Source organism: Oreochromis aureus, linkage group 9 (assembly GCF_013358895.1).
Source record: "Oreochromis aureus strain Israel breed Guangdong linkage group 9, ZZ_aureus, whole genome shotgun sequence".
In the NCBI taxonomy this organism is placed as follows: domain Eukaryota; kingdom Metazoa; phylum Chordata; class Actinopteri; order Cichliformes; family Cichlidae; genus Oreochromis; species Oreochromis aureus.
In genome coordinates, this window is record NC_052950.1 from 18,192,621 (window position 1) to 18,212,186 (window position 19,566).

General features: G+C 39.0%; 1 long non-coding RNA gene across 1 annotated transcript; it reads right to left on the reverse strand.

Annotated features, from left to right (window-relative positions):
• Nucleotides 1–16,182: 16,182 nt before the first annotated feature.
• Nucleotides 16,183–17,987, reverse strand: LOC120441860. Its single transcript, XR_005614321.1, has 3 exons — nt 17,902–17,987; nt 17,723–17,824; nt 16,183–16,209 (listed from the first exon to the last, which is right to left on the reverse strand). It is a non-coding gene; the product is annotated as an uncharacterized LOC120441860 (long non-coding RNA).
• Between the last annotated feature and the right edge of the window lie 1,579 nt (nt 17,988–19,566).

A 19,566-nucleotide genomic window follows, 5' to 3' on the forward strand; every position in this document is an offset into this window, starting at 1 on the left:
TTTTTTTTTTAGTATTTGAGGCAGCGTGTCATCTTAAGAGCTTGACAAAAAGAAGGCAATTTGAACCCTTTTGGGAGTTGTCCCCTTTGGAGGTGATTGTTGATCTACTACTGAGTTCGTCATCACAAAGAGTTTTGGGTGAAACCACTGTGAGACCTTGCCCCACCCTATCATGTGATCTATTCAGAGTACCCGAGGCAAGATGAGTGACAGCTGGTGTGGAAAGCCACCACCTCTGTCCAGTGATGGTCATTCAGTGGACATAGATGGCCTCTTTTACATCTCTTTCAAACCATCTGTCTTGTCTGTCCAAAATGTGAACATTGGCATCCATGAAAGAGTGAAATTTAGGCGCAGACACTCTCCCATGATGCCAGTGGTTTTACTTGGAACCCCTGACGGTAATGACACATGCGGTTTCTCAAACCTTAGCTCATGATTAATAATAGGTAGGGTCAGCTACCACCTCCATAGAGAACAACCTCCACTAGGGTTTAAATAGCTGGGGCTCTCCACCTTTTTGTTTTTCAAGCTGAACAAACCTCTTGGATGAGAAGTGAAATGTTTTAAAGGAGTCCAGCTGCCTGCTTTTTTTTTTTTCAAGCTCGTAAGACAACCATGACCTGATTGACTAGGAACCTACACAGACATGGAGTCAGCATGTCTTGTAGATTTCAAACGACATGCAGATAATATAAAGACCGTATCCAGTCTTTGTTTATCTTGGGTCTGTGTTTGAGTCCTTCCTGGCAGATAGAACAGTTCATTTTACCTGAGATTTACTGCTTAAAGCACGTATGATAAAACACTAAATGGATCTAGGCGATCAAGATTTGAGACTCGCAACATAAGAAGATGTAATTTTCATCTGTGTGAGAAATAATTCTTTCATACATGGCAATCTATTCCCAGACTAAGTTCATTCATAGCAACGGCCTTTATATTGTCTTAACCTGCTGGGAACTTTTAAGCCAAGACGGCACTATTACGACAAACATCTGAACTTTGGCGTACTTATTTCACTATTTTTTATTTCACTCCAAAGCCAGCAGATGGCAACAGAGTCAAATGATGATTATTATTATATATTATTATTATTATTATTATTATTAGCCATTTATTAGCAATTTACTTTTGCTATATTTTATGTTGTAGAACATAAAGTAAAAATATCAAAGCTACTGTTATAGACATTATTCCAAGCATCTAACCAAATGCTCATGTCCTTTTTGACAAAGGTGGTCTTGAGCTGTAGTCTAAAGACTGAATGAATACAACATTATAAATTATGGACCCTTTTATAGATTATAAAACAGGGTATGCTTTCACACTTTGACTTTGAATTTTCACAACAGGACACCAACCAAGAGGTGATGTCACAGTGGCTACAGCTAACTCTGTATACAGTTTATTATCTTAGTTAGTTATGTTGTTGGAGGTGACAGATTTTTGTGGCAGAGGGGTGGGTTGAGAAGCAAGAGGTATTAATTGACTAACTTTGAACTTGCACAGCTCGATGGCAGAGTAGCAATTGCTTCAGTTTTTGCACTGCTTTCACCCAGACATGGGCAAGAATACAAAATGCAGAAAAGGTCACAGGTGGTTTGCAGTGTACATTTATCAAAATGTAATTTTAAACCACATCTCTGCTAAATTCAGTTCACTCATTGTTTGAATTACATTCAAAAACTTAGTGATAAGACAAAATAAAAGCGTAGAAGTTGTCGGTGCTTTCTAGTTTCAGCTCTAAGGTTGTGTGATTCATTGGGGTTTAATTATTTCTACCACTTACACTTTTGCATGAAGTCAGAAGCTTGGACACCGAGTGCTTGTCTCTGTCTTACAGGCCTGCTGCAGTACAGCCACGAGAAAGGGGAGAAAGGAGGCAGCCTGTCGTTCAAGTTCAACCTGGTCGATCCGGAGGGCAACAAACTGATCGACCAGTCCTTCTTCATCAGTGTGCTCGGTAGGGTTTCCTACACCCTCTGCAAAGCAGGGGCTGAAGTGTTCTTTCATTTGGTGGAGAAGAGAAGGCAATTACTGCAGATTTATCCCTCCGTCTCAGGCGAGGTTATTGATGTGATGCTGCATCCTGCATACGTCCTGAATACGAATTGTGTGCAGTCGTGTTATTTATAACCCACTTTTACAGCTTGTTAGCTTTCACATCTTAAATGAGCCCGTTTTGGGTTTTTAATCGACATTGTCAGAAATTTGTAAATTTCATTTTGTGCACGCTACGGTGATTTTCTTCTTATCATCACTCTAATGCAATTATTTTTGGCAATTTTTAGTCATATATAAATTACACTATTCTTTATGAGATGCATGCATTTAAAAAAAAAAATACACAGACTTATTTTGCAGTTGTGGGTAGTCAACTCCCAAAGACCCATTTTGAGCCATGATAAACCCTGAAAACTCAGCTGTGCACATTTTTATTGTCACCGTTTCCAACTAAAAAGCTTCCTCTCGCTTCCTTCTGGGGATAAAGCCAAACTATTGCACTGGTTCGGCAGTTTGAATCCAGTGTCCACATGAGAAGCTACTGGATATTGAAGGATTGCCTGTCCCTCACGCTTGAGCAGCATCCCGACTCTCTCATATCTTTTGCAGCTCTCTTTTTTTAGCCTATTATTTTCTCACCTTTTTCACTTTTCTGTTTATTGCATCCTCTCAGATGTGACTACAGGGAAGCTCTCTGTCCATATCTCTTCCTGCCGTACTGCCCTCTGATGACTTCTTTGCCCTTCTCTCAATCTTTTCTATCCTTTCTTCACATCTTTCAAACCTACGTCACTTTTTCACGCCTCCTGATATAAAACTCCGGTGTTGTTCTCGTTCTACAAACCGGATTCCAAAAAAGTTGGGACACTAAACAAATTGTGAATAAAAACTGAATGCAATGATGTGGAGATGGCAAATGTCAACATTTTATTCAGAATAGAACATAAATCACGGAACAAAAGTTGAAACTGAGAAAATTTATCATCTGAAGGGAAAAATATGGTGATTCAAAATGTCATGGTGTCAAGAAATCCCAAAAAAGTTGGGACAAGGCCATTTTCACCACTGTGTGGCATCTCCCCTTCTTCTTACAACACTCAACAGACGTCTGGGGACCGAGGAGACCACTTTCTCAAGTTTAGCAATAGGAATGCTCTCCCATTCGTGTCTAATACAGGCCTCTAACTGTTCAATCGTCTTGGGCCTTCTTTGTCGCACCTTCCTCTTTATGATGCGCCAAATGTTTTCTATAGGTGAAAGATCTGGACTGCAGACTGGCCATTTCAGTACCCGGATCCTTCTCCTACGCAGCCATGATGTTGTGATTGATGCAGAATGTGGTCTGGCATTATCTTGTTGAAAAATGCAGGGTCTTCCATGAAAGAGATGACGTCTGGATGGGAGCATATGTTGTTCTAGAACCTGAATATATTTTTCTGCATTAATGGTGCCTTTCCAGACATGCAAGCTGCCCATGCCACACGCACTCATGCAACCCCATACCATCAGAGACGCATGCTTCTGAACTGAGCGTTGATAACAACTTGGGTTGTCCTTGTCCTCTTTGGTCCAGATGACATGGTGTCCCACATTTCCAAAAAGAACTTTGAATCGTGACTCATCTGACCACAGAACAGTCTTCCATTTTGCCACACTCCATTTTACATGATCCCTGGCCCAGTGAAAACGCCTGAGCTTGTGGATCTTGCTTAGAAATGGCTTCTTCTTTGCACTGTAGAGTTTCAGCTGGCAACGGCGGATGGCACGGTGGATTGTGTTCACTGACAATGGTTTCTGGAGGTATTCCTGAGCCCATTCTGTGATTTCCTTTACAGTAGCATTCCTGTTTGTGGCGCAGTGTCGTTTAAGGGCCCGGAGATCACGGGCGTCCAGTATGGGTTTACGCCCTTGACCCTTACGTACAGAGATTGTTCCAGATTCTCTGAATCTTCGGATGATGTTGTGCACAGTTGATGATGATAACTGCAAAGTCTTTGCAATTTTTCGCTGGGTAATACCTTTCTGATATTGCTCCACTATCTTTCTGCGCAACATTTTGGGAATTGGTGATCCTCTACCCATCTTGGCTTCTGAGAGACACTGCCACTCTGAGAAGCTCTTTTTATACCCAATCATGTTGCCAATTAACCTAATTAGTGTTAATTGGTCTTCCAGCTCTTTGTTATGCTCAAATTTACTTTTTCCAGGCTCTTATTGCTACTTGTCCCAACTTTTTGGGGATTTGTTGACACCGTGACATTTTGAATCAACATATTTTTCCTTTAAAATGATAAATTTTCTCAGATTAAACTTTTGATCTGTCATCTACGTTCTATTCTGAATGGAATATTGACATTTGCCATCTCCACATCATTGCATTGAGTTTTTATTCACAATTTGTTTAGTGTCCCAACTTTTTTGGAATCTGGTTTGTACATAAATCTCAGCTTTTTTCACATCCTCTGCTATAGTCCATCCTTTCTCCCTTTTACCAGGATAAGAAACTGATTTTTAATACTTTGATTTAATTTGGGATGAATTGTTTTCCCAAACGCTGCCAAAAGCCAGGTTTTACTGATAAATTTTTGCTTGATGGGGGGACTTTGAATTTTTTCTTCTCTCTGCTCCTTTTCTTTGTATAATGACCTTATTTATTTTATCCTGCAGTCAAGTCAGGTGTGCATGCTGTTTGTGAGGCAAAGCAGAGGGAAAGTCGGGATTACACGGGCTGATTAGACCATGAGACACAGGAGAGCGCAAAAGTAAAGATGAAAGAAAAACCAAACCAAACTTTTTCCACCGCTTGGTGAGTAGTTGGCATCCTACATGCAAACTGCAGGTGACCATGGCAATCTGATTGCAACCAAAGCAATCACAATCAGTGTTGGTCAAGTTACTTGACAAAAGTAATCAGTAACTAATTACTGATTATTTCCCTCCAAAAGTAATCCCGTTACTTTACTGATTACTTATTTTCAAAAGTAATTAGTTACTTAGTTACTTTTAAAAAACACGATTTACAACCTGAATAGGTGATAAAGCAATAGATCTTTCAGCCCAATTCTACTTTTTCTGCATAATCCATCATATAAAATGTAATCAAATGAAAAAGTCTCTTTTTAAAACTAGTTTTAATCTTTTAACTTTATGCATCAAGCAAAAATTAAATTATATGCAACATTCTCTGACTGGAAGAAATTTGTTTAACATTTAAACCTATTTTCTGCACATTCCAGCACATAAAATAAAATAGTTTTTTGTGTTTACACTCAGTCTTTCAAATAAATGCATGTAAAACACAGCAGAAAATAAATCAAATCAAAGACTCAGCGGTCCTGTTGTTCTATTTTCCCCTGCTTAATAGGAGTGGGGCAGGCGGAGGTTTGCCCTGGTGCAGGTGTGCCGCATGTCAGTGGAAGAATCTTGGAGTTTCTCTGTGAATTTCGCATTCCCATGGCAGCGTACTCGGTGCTTGCTTGGAAGTTTAGGGGTTTCGTTTTCTTCCCACGCAGTGTACAGCAGACGCTAATGGTTTTGTCACTTTTTAAGGAATCAAACTCAAAGTAAGGTCAGTACTTCCACGCTTTAAACGCTGCACGGTCATACTCTCTCCCGCACTCGTTATATTATCCATTTTTGATCTGCACACAGCTGTTGCCACGAACGCTGCACTCGTTTACCTCATTGTCATGAGACACTCGCGCAAACGAAATCACGGTTTAGTAACGCAGTAACGCAGCATGCTTACGGGAAAGCAACAGTAATCTAATTACCTTTTTTGCAATAGTAATCCCTTACTTTACTCGTTACTTGAAATAAGTAATTGGATTATGCATTATTGCCCATCTCTGGTCCACATACAGAAAGTGTCATAGAAAGATTTAAGGTATCGTGCCACATTTGACCTCTGACCTCTTGTTCATGGTTAATAATTAAGAGTCAAAGTGAAAGACAAATTTGAAACTTTGTTACTTACTACAGTTGTTTGGAATAAATAGGAATATAGGGAATTATGTATTTTTATTTCAAGACAGCGTTGTCAAGAGAAAGAGAATGACCTGCCTAGTTAATAGGAAATATACTTTACTATAATATATAATAAGCTCAAGTTATTCATGTACTTTATTATTAAACATTTAAACAATGAAATGAATGTTACACATGTAGTATATCTGCATATTTGTATAAATAAGAAAGAATAATGTCAAGTATAGTAAAGTGGATTTCATCAGGACAAAATAAAAGCCCTTCCTCTTGTTTTTATTTCAATACAAATTTCTTAAAGGAAAAACAAAGGAAATAAATAAATACAAAACATCACACTATTGCCCTTTAATTATTTTTAAAAACCTGACATCTGTGCAGACCACAACTAGACAGATAAGCACATCGGTTCAGATTTGATTTAAACTAACATCAGTCAGTCTCTAGAAGTCTAAAAGTCTGTTTCTATCATTAAACATCCAATATACTCAACTTCCCAGAAAGTTTTGACTTCACGTGTGAAAATAGGAACGATTTTTGTTGTGTTTTGTACCACGACATCAGCTCAGATATTAACCTGCATTCAGCCCATGTTTAAACAAAATGTGGCATTTTCTGCTATTTCCTGTCAGGACAAATGGAAATGAAAATGTAATTTGCTTTAATATGATGGAACTAAAAAGCTTGATTTTCATCACTGACTTTGAATATTGGATCTGTCTCCCAGCCTGGCTGTCCTGATTATGATGATGTATAAACCTTTAGCTGAGGAATAGATGCCAAAAGCCAAGAAGACCATAGAATTGTGCTCATTTTGCTGTCAGTAGACGACATGAAGAGAGCTGATACTGAGATGTCTTTATTTCCTCGATGCCTTGTTGGCATGTTGAATGAGTTATTGCCTTCCTTGTGTAATGTTTACAAGTTTTAATTTTTTTAACTTTGTGAAATTCCTCCCTCTGTGGTGAGAAATAACTTTGCTGTTGCAGAGCTAAATTATTCAACAAGTTAATACCTTCCAGCGCGAGGTCACCTGCGCACGAGAAATCCATTTTCATGTTATTTAATGTTCCTCGGTACAATGACAGTCCTGTAATGAAGTGCCTAATTTAAAATGTAACATCACCTATTGGTGAAACCAGCTTAGATTATAGGACTCACATGTTTTCATTTCTAGTCTTTAAAACCTCTCTACCCATCTAGTATTAATTCCTTCTGGGATACAAATATGTATATTATGCACACACACAAACACACATGCAGCTATTACCCATTTCTTGTTTTTATACCTAAGATGAATTATTGTTGAATGAAGACATTTTTCAAACACATGTAATTGCCAATTGTGTTTATTGGGTAAAAAAAAAAAAGGTAGAAGGGGAAAAGAGGTAAAAAAGAGGAATAAAAAGAAGGAAAGAGAGAGAGAAAACCCCAACAATCCCCTCTGAGCAAGCACCAGGCGACAATAGGAAAAACTCCCGGCAGTTGACTGCCAGGAGTTGCCGGGACTGGTCGGGGGTGAGGGTGAAAAAAGAAAAAGGAGGAGGGGAGGGGAAGGGGAAAGGGGGGATAGAAAGAAGAAAGAGAGAGAGAGAAAACCCCAACAATCCCTCTGAGCAAGCACCAGGCGACAGTGGATAGGAAAAACTCCTTTTAAAGTGAAAGACACTTAAAGGAGAAACCTATGGCAGAACCAGGCTCAGGAGGGGCAGTCAACTGCCGGGACTGGTCGGGGGGTGAGGGTGAAAAAAGAAAAAGGAGGGAGGGGAAGGGGAAGGGGGAAAATTAAGTTGGAATAGAGGCGGAGGAAGACATGGTTACATCAGGTGAGAAGCAGCAGTGTCCCTCCTCCAGAACCAGTGGAAACGTTTTTCTTCTTTTTCAGACAATGTTCCACCAGCACTTTTTTCTCAAGGATGAGGGTTTTCAGCTCATCCGTTGTTTCTGTGTTTTCTTTCTCAAGTTTGCTGCATCTTTTCACCATGTCTTCTAATTGTTCTTGTTTTTCTTTAAGCTTGTCTTGCAGTTCTTTAACTGTTGCCTCCTCTATTCGCTTTGCCTTGTGCACATCTGTGTGCATGTCTTCCAGCTGCTGGTTTCTCTTCTGGATTTCTTGAAGTCTACACTGCAGGTCTTTATGTGTTTTCTGTTGTTCTTGCTTTTGCGCCTGGATTTCAGTGTTTTTGACTTCAAGGTCTTAGAAAGTTCTTCAAGTTCGGTATTTTTCTCAGCATTTCATTGATGCTACTCTGCATCGCTGAGCATTGTTTTCCCATTTTTTCTTTTCTCCTTCCAGTACAGATGTTTTGTACCTCGTTTCGTTATACAATTCTTGGAGTGTTAGATATTTCTTCTGGAGAAAAATTTTCTTCTTCCTGTTGTATTTTCTGTTGGTCTTTTTCTTGAAGCAGCTCTTTATTTTTGAGGAGTGTTTCCTCAAGAGTTATTTGGAGCATTTTGCATTTTTCCTCCAAGACTTCTAACTTGCGGTCCGTTTCTTTCTCAAGCATTTCTTGTTGCTCTCTCTCTTCAATGAACTCCTTATTTCTGTGCACTTTTTATCGAGCTTGATTTGGAGCAGTCTGTGTTTTTCCTCCATCTCGTCAAGCTTGGAGTCCATTTCCTTCTGCTTCATATCCATTTGCTTCTTGTCTTTAAGCAACTGTTGATTTTTGTGCAGAGTTTTATCATGTTTCACCTGCAGAGCTTTGTATTTTCCTCCATGGCTTGGAGTTTGCTCTGCAGGTCTCTCTGCTCTTCGGGCTGTTGTTTCTTGTCTTGGAGAATCTCTTTATTTCTCTCAGAGCTTCATCAAGCATAACTTGCAAGCCTTCGTTTTGTTTCTCGATGTTCCTCAGCTTGCACTCCATTTCTTGCTGATGTATTTTCCGTTGGTCTTTCTCGTGAAGCAACTCTTTATTTCTTTCCAGAGCTTCATCAAGCATTACTTGCAAGCCTCTATTTTGTTTCTCGATGTGCCTCAGCTTGCAATCCATTTCTTGCTGATGTATTTTCCGTTGGTCTTTCTCGTGAAGGAACTTTTATTCCTTTCCAGAGTTTCATAAAGCATTACTTGCAAGCCTTGATTTTGTTTCTCGATGTTCCTCAGCCTGCAATCCATTTCTTCCTTTTGTATTTTTGTTGGTCATTCTTGTGAAGCATCTCTGTATTTTTGAGCAGTGTTTCCTCAAGAGTTATTTGCAGCATTTTCAGTTTTTCTTCCAAGACTTCAAGCTTGGAGTCCGTTTCTTTCTCGAGGATTTCTTGTTGCTCTTCTCTTCAATGAACTCTTTATTTCTGTGCACTGTTTTCTCAAGCTTGATTTGGAGCAGTCTGTGTTTTTCCTCCATCTCGTCATGCTTGGAGTCCATTTCCTTCTGTTTCATTTCCATTTGCTTCTTGTCTTGAAGCAACTGTTGATTTTTGTGCAGAGTTTTGTCATGTTTCACCTGCAGCGCTTTGTGTTTTCCTCCCATGGCTTGGAGTTTGCGCTGCATGTCTCTCTGCTCGGCCTGTTGTTTCTCTTCTTGGTGGATTTCTCTAAGTTTCTCCAGAGCTTCATCAAGCTCTTCTTGGAGCTCCTGATTCTTCCTGACCATGATTTCCTGTTTTATGCTCTCTTTTTTCTCCTTTTGGAGCAGATCTTTAATTTTTTCCAGAGCGTCATCCAGCTTTTCTTGGAGCACCTGATTCTTCTTATCTTGGAGAGCCCATTGTTTCTCCTCAATACCTTCTTTTTCTTGAAGCTGGTAGGATAATTTTTCTAATTCAGCGCTCTTTCTCTCATTTTCTTCCGTCAGGATCTTAATCTTCTCTCTGTTCATGAGATTTTCATTCTGCATTTCTTCCAATCGCTTTTCCTCTAATTCTACCTGTTCATCCCAAGGTAGAGAGCTCATATAAGGGTCTAGGGACTCATACCATGGAATAGAGCTGGGGTCAGCTTCTTGTCTTTCTTGCTTTTTCGGAGACATGTTGGAGTCTGTTTACCGTGACTACGAAAAGGATCCAAAGGTTTCAAATGCTTTACTGGTGAACGTTTGAGCGCTGCTGACATAAGTGCTGCAAATAACGGACTAAAAGTTGTACATCCTCACCCCTATTTAAGGATTTTGAGGATCAAAGCTTCAAAGGATCAAAGCTTTAGAAGCCCGTGACATCAGAATTCCATAAGCCATGAGGTTGTCACATGACATTTTTGAATGAGGTCATATTTTTGTATGAATTTTTTAAAATAACATCAACATTCCGTAAGCCAGTGAGGTTCTTACATGACTTTTGAATGAGGATACATTTTTTGCTTGGAAAATTACCAATAAAGTTTCAATCCCTGTTACTTTTGTAAAAAAAAAAAAGAAAGAAAGAAAAAAAGTGAGTAAAGAAAGTAAGTAAAAGTACAGTTTTATTTATATAGCATCTTTCAAGACAAATTCATTTTGTTTGAGTTGTATTGGTAACTCGTTGAAGTGTTACTGGGTATCATAACCAGTTTGCGCATACAGTGAGTGAAAGCATTGGGTGGACTGAATGAGGCTAAATTAAATCGATAGAACTGAGTGGAGTTCTATCGACTGTATTGATCAGACAGTTAGAACAACAACTAAAGGAAACTTTGATTAATCTCAAAGGAACTAATATAGGTTAACTGGTAGCTGATACAAATCAGGATTTAAAACCATTTTGGTTTGTGTTAGATTTATATTGTTGATTGTCATTTATGCTTAGAAATATCTACTTATATATGCTTAGTTGTAGATTGATAGAGGTTTGATCCTTAATAGTCTGCAAACTTTGTGTGCATTCCAGAGTGTTCTGGCATGCACACACAACTTAAGGTCAGGAGAGAGGTTATATCTACTCTTACTGATTTATGGTATAGGAGGACACCTACTCTGTATCTGGTTAAGTATAAGAGCCTTTTGTTTAGATGGACCGTTAGACTCCTGGCACCAGCGTTGGGGAGTCTTCACAGGTACACACACACACACACACACACACACACACACACACACACACACACACACACACACACACACACACACGCACAGGCAAGGTACTCTTTGTGTGTATGTATACGTCATATGTTAATGACCCTATGCATATTCATGTAACCTCAGTAAAAGAGCAGTGTATGGAGAAGCGGACGAGAGCAACTGGGGTCAAGCGAAGGAACGGCACTTGTCCGGTTCTCTCCCGTGCACTGAAACAAAGAACGTTGCCTACTTGTGTCTTGCTTGCTGTGTAATTACATTGTCTTCAACGTTCCAGCGAATAGGTTTATGCTATGAACCTATCAGTTTGTTTGTTTTTCTGTTTGACTCCTTGTTTTGTTTAATATTGCAATTTATATGATAGTATTATGGGTTTGTTAAACTTTTCAATGTGCAAATGTTGGAAAATGAAATATCACAGCTGGAAATCAATGAAAGTGGAAATTCAGAAGAACTACCATCTCCACCCTAAATGACCATAGCCCCTCCACCCTTATTTGTTTATTACATTATATAACTGCCCTTGTATACAGACCCACAATGTTTCTCTTTCAATATTTCTTACACATACACCATGTATATAGTTTCACTCACATATATGTATACATATACATTGCTTTTTATTTTATTTTATTTATTTATTTCCCCCCTTGTTGTATATTGGTTTCTCTTCTTCTTACTTTTGCACCTTTGTGGTCAAGCTACCCAATTTCGCTGTGCAAGAAACATCACAATCACAATAAAAAGCTCTAAGTCTAAGTCTTTTCCTCATTAATGCACATCAAAGATAACTATGTAATGTGTCTGTTGCACACTTTGTATGTCAGGAATAACCATAAATGTGTTGTCTTACAAACGGCTGTATCAGGTCTTTGCATCCACAATAAGCGAGGATAACAGAACTCCTGGAAAGCAAAAAAATCTGGTTCTTGTTTCTAAGACAGTCACCTTTAGTTTCACGCTGAGTGATGCTGGATTGTTGCAGACAAACCTGATTATGTTTCCCACTGAGTTTTAATCTTCAGAGGCAACACAGAGTAAAGAGAAGCATTGTTATTTCAGTTTAACTTTAGTCTCAGTTTAGTTTTATCCCCTTGTAAATTTGATAAGAACCAAATTGAGGAAACAAACTCAGTGTGTGGCCAGAAAATGCCACGGTGGCTTACAAACACATGTCACAACAAAATATGAAGGATAAGACATCACATGTATAACGGAAAGAGACGCAGAAGAATTCATCTCTGAAATTTCTCACTTTATTGAACTGGCATTTGCCTGAGACCACGGAATTGGTGGAATAGACATAAAGAAAATCAAAGGTAGACAAAAATCCGTCAGGAGGGATCAGGAGAGAGCAACGGTCTGCCAAGCCATTCCCTGTTTCAGAGTTTTGTAGTCTTGCACCTGCTGTCGATTAAACTAACAAGGTTGAAATGGACTCACAGTGGTTTCTGCTTCTTAATTGGACAGATTTCTATCCCTTAAGTATAACCAACTTTGTGTTATCATCAAGCATAACCTGTTTTTAGCAGTGTAAAACCATCTCATACGAAAGATCTCATATGAAAGATCAAATAACAAACATAATGGAAGTTTTGGGCTTAACGACTACTTTTCTCTCTCTTGTCTCTTTAGGCACTAGGATCAGCACCTTCATGCAGGCTGACCTGGCATCACGCAGCATCCAGTACGTCCACACCAGTGAAGAAGAGAAGCATGCCGACTAGTTCTTCACCGCTTAACATGTTTTAAAATTCATTCATGAAGGAGGTCTAGATGCAGATATCTACTGACTACAACAGAAGCTCTGAAATATTATTTGTTCTTCCTAAAGACTAATTGGGTTTTAAAATAACTTTGTTCCCATTTTGGCCAAGAAATAAGTCAACAGTCCTTGTGTGTCCAAAGAGGGACCTTTAATCCCAAGTGCAGGGAACAACCTTAAATGGTGCAGAAAACAAGCTGTTAACAGGAATTAAGAAAGAAAAGTTTTCTGATCACTTAAGCGCTTAGCTTAAATAAAAACAAAAACCTTAACTATGTCATTAAATTGAAAGATATGAAAGAAATGTGAAAACTAACAAACTCTACAGCTTTTATAACAGCGGAAAGTAGCAGCTTCCTGTCCCGGTCTCCTCATGCATAAATCTGCCTTGCTAATTCAAACTAATGAGGATCACAAGGACTCGAGTAAACATGTGAAAAAGGTCATTTGACCTTCACGCCTGGCTGACTGCAATGTGTGGAAGCTTTGTGGCCACTGTGGTGCTTGGTGAAGTTGTGTAGCCCTTTGGGGTTAAACTTTTTTCATCACAATGAGACTTTTCTATTTGCTGAATTGTTGAGAAAGTTCTCAGTGAAAAGCAGGAAGTTGATGGCAGGATGTAGTTTTGGTTACACGTATGTGTATCGCTCATAGGTTGTTTCATCATCTTATTATTGTTCTTTGTCTTCAGGTTGCTCAGACTTTCTACATCACTATCAAGCCTGTGGACGACTCCTGCCTCTTCTTCAGGTCCCTGGCATGAGGGTGCAGGAGGGTGTGAGGAAGACCATCACTGAGTTTGAGCTGAAAGCCACCGATGCGGACACAGAGGTAACACACTGGCTACATACGTTTTCTGCAAATCTTTCACAGCTTTAATTACAGTATATGCGTGACATCATGACAAGAATCAGGTGTCACCTTCTGTGGCGGGAACTACAACAGAGGCGCTTTGAGCACTTCAGAAGGTCTTAAAGTAAAAGCGAAACAAAAACTTTTCAAATGTGTAACTGAGGTCAAAATACAGCATTGAAGGACTGATTTCTTCAGCATGCACACTCATACTTCTTTAATTAAGGCTAAACTAAAGCAAATGTTGGATGTTATCCATCCTCTGCTGCATATATTGTAGAGTTAATAATATGTATGAAGTAATTTAAATGAGCTTATTTGCCTTTTTCATTCTTTAGGCATCAAATTCTCTTTATGAGCTGCACAATATAAACAGATGTCAAGAGATGTACTCTGAGACACTTCTTCAGCTGAGAATCAGAGAGGAGAAACACAGTTTTACTTGCATGCAAGGGCAGCCACAGAGCACCTGCACCTGGAGTGAGGGCTCCGGGACTCGCACTCTGCCACTGCCCTGGTCTTTATTTATACACAAGAAGAGTAATACAACAGTGAATACGTTTGTTCAGTGGAATGTTGATGCGTGAGCATGTGCGGATATGTGTGTGCGCGTGTGCCAGGAGAGGCTCTTCTACCTGGTACAAAGTGAAACTGCTTATTAAGCTCTTATCTAGCAGGTACTGCTCCTTCCCTGCATGATAACGGGTCACAGTGAATCAAAACAGTCTGAGTTATAAAGTGGTCATCATGCAGTATTCTATCATATGCAAACTTATATTATTAAAAGATTATACTGACTACTAAGTACAATTTTCTATTGACAACAGATCATATCTTTGAAGCTTGGTATGATTTGTGAACTAATTAGCATCATGTTTGGAATCATCCCAAAGCAGTACAGATACCAGTTTAGAAAAGAGCTGGACCTCTGAATGTTTATTTTGAGATGATTACCTAAGCTGGCTAAACTAAGCAGCCGGTTTAAGGGATAATCCAACACTGTTAATCCCATAAATCTGTAATTCTCAGTAAAAACTTGAAGATTTATTTTCTACTGCCTTATTGTAGAATTTTAGAGAGTAACACCCAAAAATGATGTTAAGGTTCGCCACTATAGATATTTTGAAGCTGATTCCTGAATTTGAGTTCTCACTATTTTGCTGGTTTGTTGGTTGTGCAGAACCAACACTGCTTCTTTATGTAGCTTCATCCTAGGGAGACATTGCAGGCGATATCATTGAGCCGTCCTTCCTTTCCTGCATTTTCCTCCTATTACACCACCTTCCTCCAGGCGGAGTCCATCGTCTTCAGCGTCATCCAGGCTTCTCGACGGCGTCACCATCGAGCGCACCATCAGCGGCCAACACTACCGACAGATAAGCAGCTTCACCATGGACGACATCGACCAGAACCGCATCAGCTACAACCACGACGGCTCCAACTCGCTCAAATACCGCTTCACCTTCACCGTGACCGACAGCACCAACCTGCTCTTCATGGTGGAGGACAACGGAAAAAGAGGTGTGTGTGTGTGTGTGTGTGTGTGGACAGTTTTATTACAGTGGGATGATTGAAATGGCAGAGTGAGGGCATGTCTGCGAGAGTGTGCGTGCTCTGACCTTTGTGAATTTGTGGGTGTATTGATGTGCTTCTGTCTTTGTGAGGACAGAAACTGGGCGCTTTTGCAAAGGCGGGCACCTCCGGAAACAGAGAGTGAAAATATTTTGCAAAGGACATGTTTGGAAGGACAGGATATTTCTGTAGCGAAGTTTTGCCTTTTCCGTCCTCCTGTAAGCTTTGATGTTTTGCTTTTCCTGCTTCAAATATTCATAAAAATTAGGATAATTTTCCTTTTTGTGTCATAGTGAGTACTAATAAACCATATACTACATGTGCATTTTAAAACTCACATCAATTGGCTGACGATTGTCACGATATTAAAAGGAAATGAAGGCTACTTTTTGATAAGGTGTGCAGCAAATGCTTATCTTATCAGCTTAGTGTGGGATCACCACAGTCATGGTTGGGATATACTGTGTACAGCAAATATATCCCAACTATATCTAACAAATCAAACAAAGCCACTTTAATGTGTCGCATGCTCAATTTGAAGCTTGTAAACATCATTTTCTTAATGATAATACATTCTCAATAACTGAAATAACCCTTAGCCTGAGAGACGGAGGCAATATGTATAAATAAAACAGATGAGATTTCTAGTACAAACTGTAAATATCATCCCGACTGTGAAACATTGCTCCCATATTCTGCCAAATGCTTGTACTCAATCTAAAAATATGATTGAGATATTACTATTCTGGATATTAATGCATAATTTAGTACTATTTTCATCTCTGTGGTGTTTATGCTGAGCTTTGTTGGGATTTAGAGATTCTTTTATTGCTACCATATAATCTGCCTTATGATAAATGCATTAAGAACATGTTTTACAGCATTATTTTATCAGTAATATTTCTTACAGGGTTCATATTGCATTGAATATGTTTGTCATCACATTCATTCTATTCACAGGTTTAGTTCATTTTATACACATTGCATATCTATGTTGATTTGGAGTTGATGTTCCATCCAAGAGGGTTTTAAGCTTCACTGGTGAGAGTGTCCAGGTGATACATGTTGAGGAAGATGAGAACATAGCAGGTTAATTGCATGCATGCTTACAATACACATATTAATCTAGCAGCAGGCCTGAGCGAAGGCCCCAGTGTCTTCTGCTTCTTTTTTTGAGACCTGCTGCAATTCAGTCTACTTAGTGATTGATGACGGGGTCAATTATTGGCCCTTAGAGACCCTGAAACTTGAAGTTTATTACCTTAAAAGGCAAGTGATATAGAAAAGAAAGTTAGATGTCTGTTTATAGTTATTAAGATGTACGAGATGTGCTCATGTCTATAAACAATGTATTTTTGACCTGTATTGACGTGTATGTGTGGGCGTTAATTTTCTATGCTATAAAACCAGCATTCAATGTATTTTTTGTCAGAGGAAGACACATGCTGATGGTTCCTCTCCGTGTTAATAAACTCATCGTTTGATTGCATTTGTCTGGTCCCTCCGTTGTTTGTTGTTCTGGTCTGCAGTTGATCGATCTCGCTTCAGCTTCCTGAAGGTCATTTGGCCAATTTTGAAGCAGTGGGGCTCTCATCTAAGTGTTTCCTTTCCACAACCTTCTGTGGAAGGTGTAAATGAGCAGAAACCCAGAGCCAATAATAACTTTCACGTTCATTTCAGGCTATTTTATTTCTCCAAGTACTGTGAATTGTGAGCAAAAGTTAGCTTTCAAAAGTTTCAACACACTGTATGTCGTGTTTTGTGATCCACTGCTTCTTCCTAGTGATGCTACGTACAATGATTAGATTTATAACACTGCTGCATCAACCCCAAAATGATGTGTTTGCATTTATAGAGGTTTGAAACAACAGAAATAGATTAAAACAGACAGATAAAAGTGACACATCAAACAAACATTGTTAATTTCTAATTTAGTTTCATTCATTTCATCATTAACTTGCACTCACACTACTACACTGCCATTTTAGGTTCAGGCCATTAGGTGGCACAGTGCACTTGTGGCAGGATAGTGCTACCATGTAAGCAAGCTAGGAGACTGGCATGCTTGCTGGTATCCAGTTAGGGAAGCAACACATTAATAAGAGAATTCTGAGTAAAACCAAAGTTAGTTTCTAGTAACTAGTTACTAGAAAGGAACAAGTAACTTTTGATAGAAATAATTACTAATGTAACTAAGTTACTAATTTAAAGTAACTTACCCAACACTGCGCACATGTATTTTCATTTTCTTTGTGGACTTGTCTCAAAATTTCAACAAATTTAAGCAAAATTTGTGTGGAAACAGTGATTGAAAGCCTCAGCTGTGATGCAAGAAACTCAATAACAGTTAAAGGTTTGCACACACCTTCTTTTAAAATCACTACATAAGTGAAGAGATAGTAACTGAAAAACCCCCTGATCGTTGCTTTAGTTTTCACCTGACAGATCAAATTATCAATCAGTGCTCTTCTGGATGATATTTTATAATTCATAAGACCTCAGAGCTTTGTAGTGTTTCCACTGTGCTCCCTGCTTGCATTACAAACATTACCTTAATGAAGTAGTTGGTCCCAGCTACGACTTGTGTTTTGTAGCTCTTTGCAGTGAAAACCTCAAAGTTTCTCCCGGTTTTCTGCTCTGCGAGAGGCTTCATCTGAATAACAATGACAGCAACAACAATATGAATGACAGGCCCTGTGTGTGAGTGTAAAATCTCCCTTTTCTACTCACTGCATCACAGATGTTCTGAACTGCTTCATCAGCCTGCTTCTCCTCAGTCAGCCCTCCGCACATTTCCACTTTGACAACATTTTGTTGGTAAAAACGACCAAAAAGCTAATAAACACACGCCAATTCACAAGACTCTGCATTGTGGACCAGCGCGGGGAAGAGGGGTGTTTGTTTGTACGGTATTTGTAAATGATCATGTAAAAACAAATAACACAAGCACACTTAGACTAGCACAAGAAAATAATCACTTTTGCCCACATTTTTACAGCATGTGTAGGTTTGTCGGAGCGTATGACAAAATCCTCTGGAGTCTGCGGGAAGTGAAAATACAGGGTGTGAGCTGCGATTGAAATCCAAATTTCCCAAAACTTTATTTATTTAATACAATTTACCTACTGAACTTAAGGGGATAGAAACAAAGTATCGATCCTAACGAGCTAGCATCGATCAGATACCAATACTAGAGTTGGTATCGATCCACCTACATTAGTGCACAGGTGTCGAACTCCAGGCCTCGAGGGCGGTGTCCTGCAGGTTTTAGATGTGTCCTTGATCCATCAGAGCTGGTTTAAATGGCTAAATTACCTCTTCAACATGTCTTGAAGTTCTCCAGAAGCCTGGTACTGAACTAATGATTTGTTTCAGGTGTGCTGACCCAGGGTGATATTTAAAACTTGCAGGACACCGGCCCTCGAGGCCTGGAGTTTGACACTCCTGCTCTAGTGTATACTCCTCTCTGTGGTTTAGATATTATTTTCTTACTATTATTTGTTTTTTTAAGACTGTAGATATTAGATTTTACTGTTCCCTGTTGTTGTTGGTTTTTTCTTTTTTTTTTTTGTTGGTTTGTTTTTTTCCACCAGGGTGAATCTTCTCTTCACATACTTTTGAGAGAGTTTCAGGGGCTCTGCCTTATTATTACTCTTTTCTAGTTAACATTTAGAGCTGGAAATGTTAGATGCAAAAAATTAAAAAAAACAAAAAGGAGATTTTAATGACTGCAAACAGCATCAAAATTAAAACAGGGAAATGAAGATACAGCCACAAAGTGACACAAGCTAGAGAAAAAAAGCAGAACAAACAAACATCTGAAAAGAGGCGTGTTGAAGGCCACTACAAGATGGTCTACCAGATTAAATAGTTAATACATTTAAATAAATGAAGGAAGGCTGAATGATCTGGTCAAAGCATGGTTGAGACCTACAAACAATCAAGATGTGCAGGAGACATAACGAGGACATCTGCTGGACAAGTGGGACTAATGCAAGATTAAAAAGAAATTCAGCTGTGACTGACATCTTAATACTGATTATCTTCTGTATGGACGACCATGTCCATCATTGTAGAACACAATAAATTAGAGATTAGTAGCCTGAATAATCCTTTAATTACTGGTTAGATTCTGTATATGCTGCACAAATTATGTCCCTAAAACAGGATAACATGTGTTGGACTTTTGGGACTCTGTTAGAGTCTTCCCTCACACACACATACACACAGAGATAATTCAGACAAGAGTACTGTTAACCTTACAGTTATTATAGATGAAGTAAATATGAAAATCAAAAAATCATCAGTAGCTGCAATGATGGTAAATGCAATGGTAAAAGTTAATAACTAGCAAGAAATCAACGATCACAATCATTGAGTTTTTACAGAATTCAA